Consider the following 8,857-nt stretch of genomic DNA (forward strand, 5'->3'; position numbering starts at 1 on the left):
TAGTACTTATAGACACAGAGGACACGCATCTTTCACTGGTACTAGTAGGCACAGAGGCCTTGTACTTGTACTTGTAGACACAGAGGACATGCCACCTTCACTGGTACTGCTAAATGTTACACTGGAAGCAGTAGGTCATCAGGGTATTTCTTGCCTACTGTTTCATGAATACTGAGAATTCGGACATACTACTCCTTTGGCGTACTGCTTTTCGCCTACTGTATATTAGGGTAGTAGGGATATTCGGACACAGCCTATGTGTGAAGGTTTTATTTCCAGAGCCTCACAGTTCTATGGTTGGCTCATAAAGGATGTAAGATAATATGGAGAAAATATGTATGCAAGATGTGTACAGATAAACTCATCATTACAAGTCTGTACACACAAATTACCTGGTAAAAAAAAAAAAGTGTATAGGTGTGTATGGTCTCGACTAGACTCCTGTTTGTGTGTTTTAACAGTCTTTAATGTTTGTGCTGAGCACAAGTGTCACCCAGAACTGCCTCCCACCCCAATGCTGTCTAGGTCTTCTGCTTCCTTCCTTCCTCTTGTTCGCCCTCCCCCTTTCTGCCTCTCTCTCTGGGATCTCTGCAGAGCTGCTTCGAAGGTGTTGCCAGGGAAACGTGCTATCTGGTCGGAGTTATTGAACTGCGACTGGCTTTTTTTTTTTCTCTCTCTCACTGTAGAGGATAATGAGGCTCTGTCTCACAGCTCGGCCTTTCCAGCGGCCACAGCTTCGATACGACCCACAGCTGGCGTCACATTTAACCCACCGGCCAGCAGCAACATGCTCCACGGGTGCACCAGCCCTAACTTTCTGCTGTGGACACTCACTCACACAAACACACACACACACACACACACACTTACACTGACTATATTGCTGAAATCTTCCCTCGAGTTTTCCCTGTGTTTGTGGTTGTGTAAGTTGAGTGTGACCGGTGTGTGATTGGCAGCTGAACATGGGAACTTTAGTGAAGTTGTTCTGTGAGGGGAAAGAGAGTGTCTCACACACACACACATACACACACACACACACACACACACGTACCTACACTACTCAGCTTGCGGTCTTCCTTTGTACTAGAGCTCACAGAGAGCTTTGGCAGGGAAAAACTCGTACATCTGCTTTCCTGCATCCTCAAGTGAACTCTGAGAAAAAACATGTACACACACACAGATCTGCCTTTTCGTGTTATTGTCTCATTAACTCACGTCCTGTTCATCTTTTTTTTTTTTAGGAGTAGAATGTTAAGAAGTCACCTTGTGCAGCATACAGGTAAAAAAAATTTGCTTCTGTGTTTTTTTTTTGTACTGTAAATATGCAGTTGTAAGTGTGTGAATTTTTGTGAGTGAAAGATACAAATGTAAAAAGTAAAATTTGAAGAATAAAGTACGTGTGTGTCTGTGTGTGTGTATTTTATAATTTACACATGGACATGCTTTTAATTCAGAATATATACATACACAAGAATAGGAATGTCTGACAGGTTTGACCTTGTAGGGACATCTGTCTGGTCTACATGCTATTTTACAAAAATTAAATTTTTATTTAAAAAAAGAACTAAAAGAGCCAAAATGTTTCCTTTTGGTTACTGAGGTTAAGATTAAAGTTAGATTTTTGTGTAGCATAACGGAAATTAGCTTCAGTAATAATTATGTCAGTGGAAGGTCCTCATAAGGATAGTAAGACGTCTGCATCAGTCATGTACAGCTTTATCAGATTTATTGTGTGATACGATAATAAAATGTAATATAATAGTATCATGTCTTCACATAATAATGGTGATGATGGTGGCTATAATCAATTTATTTGTTTGTTTATTTATTTATTTTCCAGGTTTGGTACACCTTAAGCACTGCTGAAAAATTCTATTAGCGCAATTTGTCCCGATGTAAAGCAGCATGCTTTCCTAACTGAAGTCTGCGACTTTCCCCAGAAGTCATCCAGAGCAACGTAAAGGCTTTTCCTCCGGAGCCCTGCATAAGTCATGTAGCTCTACCCCTTTCACTTGCGGCAGTGTGTGTGTAAGTCACGTGGTAGAGGCTGTGTGTGTGTCTGTCTGTGTGTGTGCAGTATGGAAAGCACAGCTGGTAAGTTCTGAATATACAGAAGACTCACAGACACACATGAGTGTATTCATCATATTAAACAAAAGGCAAGAGGTGGTTGAGTTCAGCATCTCACACACACACACACACGCATACACACACACAGGCCTATAACTTCCATAAGAACATAAACTTTAGGACAACTTGTTCTGTGAATTGGTCCTTTTTAAATTCACTGCTTCCTTTCTTTATAGTAGCCACAATGAGACGTAGAAAAATATCGTACGAAATATATATAGATAGATAGATAGATAGATAGATATAGATATAGATATATACATGACATGCTTATACTGTATAGCTAATAAATATGAAATTTTAAAAAATAATAATAATTTATACAATGTCAGTGTGTCTTTGAAACTGCAAAATGATCAATAAAGTATAATGGAAGTAATTTTTTTGTCTCTTCTAATGTATTGATGTATTGTTATTTTGCGTGTGTTTTACTAATCAGTACTTGTCCATTCACACATATGAAACACGTTGCAGTTAGCGAATCTGGCTAAACTGGTGTTCATCGTAACAAAATGTAACTTCACGTCTAAACATTGCACAATAAAGCTCCTCATTTTCATTGTGTTGTTTGAAATTATGAACCTTCTGAAGTTTCAACCTTGTTATGTTACTTGGTAATGCTGGGAAGTAGCTTGATATTGAGAGAACTAGCCATACTACACTGTACCTTTCCCACTTATCATTTATAGCTTTAATCAGTATCTTTCACCTAGAAAAGTAGATATAGTGTACTTTTAAATAAAGGCACATAAACTGACTTTATAGAGTAAAAGTTTTTTTTTTTTAAGTTACACTACATGCACCCCTCTAGGTAAAAAATATTACTTTACATAGCGTACGCTTGAGTACCAGCCCAGCGACAGGTAAAGGTACGGTTTAGTATCCTTTTTTCTGAGAGCGCAGACTCAGAAAAATAAGGACCAAAACAAGGTGTGTGTTTGTGTGTATTTGTGTATATATGTAAATGAATATTGTGTATATATGTGTGCACGTGTTTATGTATACACAGGCAAAATGTAATTCAGAAAAAAAATGCCTGCTTGTGTGTGTGTCTGTGTGACTGTGTATGTGTGTGTTTCTAAACGTGTGTGTGTGTGTATGTGTGTGTTGCTACACAGTGTATATGGGACTGTAGCATTCTGTGTGCGCATAATTGTATGTATGTCCTAACTTGTGAGTGAGAGTGTGTGTGTGTGTGTGTGTGTGTGTCTGCGTGTGTGCTACTAAAGAATGTGCTTTGTGTGTGCATAACTGTCTATATGTTCTAGTGTGTGCGAGTGTGTGTATATGTGTGTGTCATAGTACACAGTTTATGCTGCACTTTATTGCTCAGTTTGTTCCCACTTGCTTGTGTGTGTGTGTGTGTGTGTGTGTGTGCCTTTGCATAGGATGTATACCTGCATACAAATGTGTCATGCTATGTTGTGCATGTCATTTGTGTGTGTCCACGCTGTCATGTGTGCACATGCATCTACATCAAAACACTTGACTGTCCGTTATGCCTTGTGTCTTTGCATCTGTGTGTGTGTGTGCTTTCATGTGTGCATGACAGTGTGCATGTGTATGTGCTGTCATATATGTGACTGTCTGGCTGTGTGCACAAACATGGGTGTGTGTGTGTGTGTGTGTGTGTGTGAGAGAGAGAGAGAGAGAGAGAGAGAGGGTGCACTCAATGCACCCTCTCCCCCTCCTCCCAAGCGGAGCGGCCCATGCTGCAGATATCATCCATCTCCCTGTCACCGTGCGCCGGGGCTGCTGGGAAGGCAGCAGACAGCGTCTCAGTGCCGAGGACGGGAGCTGAATTCTAATTCAGCCACCCAGGACGGAAAATCGTTAACCTTGCAATGTGGGAACAAAGCAGAGGGGCTTAGGCAGTCGCGCTGTCCCTCACCAGCCCGCTCCTATTAACTCCACACACATCTCCCTGTCTGTGCATTACTCAAACCAAACTCCTGGGGAGAAATCGCTGAAACACGTCTCAGAGACACATTCCCGCTAGCTTATAGAGTTCATCTTTAAAATCTTTAAAGGGACCACACCATTAAGTGAGTTGGATTTGTAGTTAAGACAGATCAACGTGGGCAGTCGCTCCAGTGTATCTATAAATCAAACAAGATGATCTCTTATCCTATCCTAATATATCAAAGCGAAGGTCTATGCTATATGAGATGACAAAACACAGAATCTGGTTTGCTAGGGGATTTTTGGGAGTAATCCTTTTTAATGCTAGCATAGTACTTTTTTATGCTAGCATATGTAGATCTTCCTCAGACATCTACAGATAAATGACTTTAAAAGACAACAAACCAGGGAGTGTCAAGATTTCAATTATAATCAATTATAATTAATTACACCGTCCTGCTCATTTAACGCTGCATAATTCGAACCTCAATGAATTGCAGATGCTGAGTTAGCACCATGAATCAGCAATTGTCCAAACTTGTTTGCGCCTTGGCAGGCTGTGAGCCAATTCTAATGTCTTCTTCTGCTAAAACTAACTTCAACATCACTATCACGTGTCTCAGACTTTATATAAACCCATGGGTCATATTGAGGCATGGGTGATACAAGTTCTCAGATTTTTTGCCCAAGTAAAACTGCAACTTATGTAAATAAATCTTCAAGTAAAAGTTCAAGTACAGCTTCAAAAAGACATTATCTAAAGCTAACTAACAACTAACAAAGTGTACACAGCAGCAGATAGATTACATTGATGGGTATTAGGTCTCATTCTCTCTGTCACAACTGTTAAAGTTTAAATGTGTTAAGAATTTACGTAGACTGTGGTGCTTTCTGCTGTGAAAACGTCACCACGTCTTTACAAATATATGATTATAGAGAAACACAGTGATGTAGTGTTTGAAAGTAGATTTTTTTTCTGCTGAAATGGAGAAGTCCAAAGTAAGGTGAAGAGAAAAACAAGTAGAGATACATACGGAAAAAAACAGACTTAAGAATAATAACAAAGTAATTATTACTTCCCCTTCTTTATCGAAGGAACATCATTGTTTTGCCAAGACTGATGTGTGTAACAATATAAACATTGGTTGTTTCTGTTTGTTCTCCTGTGAATCCATAACTCTTCCAAATTGAGACTTTTATCTTCTAGAGACCGGTGTCCCATCCATGATTTATTCCCACCTCATCACTGTTCCTGGGATAGACTCTGGATCCACGACAATGACCAGAATAAAGCGGTTACTGAAAATGAATGCATGAACCTTCTAAAAGAAAAAAGCTACATTTAAAGTCAAACTGAGTGAGTGCGTGAGTGGTTCCTAAACCTGGTTCTGGAGTATCCATGCTCCTAACATTCCTGGTCCAACAAAACAGTTAACTAACTGATGTGTTTGACTAGTGGAGAGATGAAAATATGCAAGACTAACCCAGGACCTAGCTGGGAATTATTGTGTGGTCTGAATATAAATCACTAGAAATAAAGTTTCAACCATCAGGCATTATGTCCAACCTTTAAACTTCTTGGGACTTGATTTTTCCCTAGATGAATGTCTTGGGGTCATCACCTTGTTTCTTTCACAAGGTCTTGCTTCAGGTTTAGCATCCTATTTTAAGGGAATCCAAATCTGTCCCATGTCTCTGAGTTCTCTGAGTCGTCCTTCCACCCACTGATGTGTGTGGATTCATATTGAGAGAATACACTATTAAATGACTTGGATTTGTAGCTAAGACAGATGTGAAGCCGAAATAGCGGCATAAACTTGGGTGGAATGCCGTCTCTGAGGTCACTCCCAAACAAAATGATCTCTCATCCTCGGAGAAGATATCAAAGCCAGGCATTGTTATACGAGACACTAAAGCTCAGAACTGGTGCACTAGCAAGCTATTGTGAGCCTCGTTCTGGTTTTCTCTGGACAAGAAACAGGGGAACGTCAAGGTCAGAGTGTCTTTTCAGAGTCAGAATCCTGCTCATTTAACGCCGCGTGACCTTAATAAATTACCGCCGCACTGTGACTCAGCAGCGGTTCTTCAGCTCGTGTTTTGCCGTTTTTCTCAAACCATGGTTCTAGTGTAGCATCTCATTTTCGCTGGAGATAATCGCAAGGCCACCATGTAATGTCACTGAGTTTGTACAAGCCCCCTTTCCCCTCCAGCAGTCTGTTTGTTCAGGCTTCATGCTCGCACTGAGCTGATATCTCACTGCTCTTCTCTGTAAGAGGGCTGTTTTTTACAGTGTTGTTGCAGGCCCGAGTTGTGGTTTTGAACCCGAAGGACCCTTGTGGATGCGCAGGCCTGGGAAACCAGATCCGCACAAAAGGCGACTTTTAATTCGGAAAAGGGTGGTGGGGGTTGATGTGTGTGTGTGTGTGTGGAGGGGGGTCTGCTTGAGTAAAACAAAAAACTCTTTGCTTGTACACGTTATCAGGAATCTGCTGACTTTTCTTCTGAAGTGCGGCCCTGAGGGATCTCCTGTGGAAAGAAAAGAGGAACAATAAAGCAAACTATCATCTGTGCAAAGCCAAACAGCTCGGCTCCTCAGAGTTACAAACCCAACCCATGAGGAGCGGAGTCCAAAGTAAACAGCTGCAAGCGAAAGCAGAGGGAGCGGGATTCGCTTTGACAAAGGAGACTCAGCGTGTGTTCTCTTCTTCCTGTAGTGTCTGCTTATTCATATCTACTGCCCTACATGCAATAAACTCTTTAACCCCAAATTTGGAATACCAAATAGCTATGACACATGTCCATCACGTTGTGGATTTTATTGCGAAGTAGATTCAGTTTACCCAAGATGTGCTTTCATTGTGCATATTTACAAAAAAAAAAACAATGAAAGAAAGGCTTGATTAAACAACTATTGATTTCAATTCAGTTCCACTATGTGTGCCTCAGACACCAAGGCCGCAGTTGATGTATTGATTTATTCCCCGGTTTGCTCTTTTCCAACCCCCCTGTGCAATAATTAAGGCTCCCTGAACAAAGATGGCCGCCACAGCTGGCTGTGCACCAGAGTGTCTGTCGTGCACAACATGTCGGGTGCTCGAGAACAGGTAGTGCAGCGTTGCTGATCTGATCACTGCTCCTCACACTCCTCACACAGCAGCACCTTTCACACTATCGCACAGAGCCTCTTTCACACAGGTCGGCCTTGGTGCGGGATCTGACAGGCTGAACAGGGGAACGTTTATTACACCCTGGCCGGAAGGCAGCTGGAGATTAGAGTACGTGTCTAATTGCCTCTACTTAAGCATATTGGTGTAAGGGCTCTCTGACCTGCAGCTGGGAATGGAGTGTTAAGTTTCCGCATATATTTGCATGTTCATAAAGGTCACTCGTACGCCAACGTGCCGTTCCATGTAAGATTGCATTTGACCTCAACTTCTCAGCTAAACTTTCAGCAAAAATGCATTTGGATGTACACTTGTTTCCAGAACTATTAGCAATAGAATGATACTATTTTCCACTCAAATAGTACTATTTTCCTTCAAAAACATGGCCAAACTATTGTCATGCCTAAATAATATTCAAAATAAATGCTAACAAATTGTCAGCCTTGTCCAAATATGACGTTGCACACGTAAAATCACTTTTATCTATAACCATGAGGAAAATTCAAGTGTGTTCTCCAATCTTGTTTGACCGAGAACAAGGATTAGTCCTGTTATTTTCTCCAGCTATTAGATAATATTAATTGTAAGGGCGCTGATAATTTTGCAAAAAAAAAGACACTACTTTTTAAGTTTGAAAGTTCAAAATTGTTTTAAAATAACATTCATTACATTTTATTGTTATTTGTTTTATGTATTAACAGCGCACCAATAATTCTGGAGTTGACTGTATGTGCCCTGTTGCACAAAACCCCCTAAAGGCTATTGGCCTACACTCCTGCGCTACATGAATAATTATCATTTTATTATTAAGTTTGTGTTGCCATAGCAGCTTAGCTGACCGAGTGGCCTTGAGTGGAGTAAATGGTGGGATTTATGAGGCAAATGCGGATCACTAAACATCCCATCCAAACATTACTCATAATGAGACAAAGCGTCAGTTGACCCTTTGCACTGTAAAGAATGAGCTTGTCCTGCCTGAGTGGTTCCCAGCTCACTGTGTCCTAGTGTGAAGAGTCACAAGCATGATGTAGTCCACTCATATAGGGAACAGAAGCCATGATACAATGAAAAGACATAACGTCTAGAGTGGTTGTGTCCCAAACTACACCCTATTCACTATATAGGCCATGCATCTTCAAAAAGTATTATCGGACTTCAGTACAAGCCAGGATCCGTCATTTGGTCACTAACCAAATGGATTGTTCACAAGTGCACTGGGTATTCTCCAACATAACTAAAAAGGTGACTAGTCCCAAAATAGTAAACTAAGTAGTATGATTTTAGACTTAACCCCTAAAAATTGTTCTCTATGTAATCCTACAAGGTTCTTTGGCTTGTCCTTCTGAGAGAACATTTATGAAGAACACTACAACAAATGTTTTCCTTTTTAGAGAGAGTTCCCGATACTAGACGAAACCCAAATAGTAAGCTAAGAACCCACAACTATCCAAAGAATATGTTTTACTATGAATGTATATCTACATATTTTGCATTTAAAGAAGCTCTTTTTCTTTTTTCTTAAATGTAGTTGCTCAGTGTTTAGTGCCCAAAGTTTGGCACTGAAGCAACCAGGATAATGTAGCTAACAATTATTGAAAAGATTCTATTAAGTTCCAAAATTGAACGTCTTTAGAAGCCATAAACCCTCCAAACAAGCACTG

The sequence above is a fragment of the Pangasianodon hypophthalmus genome, chromosome 17 (genome assembly GCF_027358585.1).
Source record: "Pangasianodon hypophthalmus isolate fPanHyp1 chromosome 17, fPanHyp1.pri, whole genome shotgun sequence".
Classification (NCBI taxonomy): Eukaryota; Metazoa; Chordata; class Actinopteri; order Siluriformes; family Pangasiidae; genus Pangasianodon; species Pangasianodon hypophthalmus.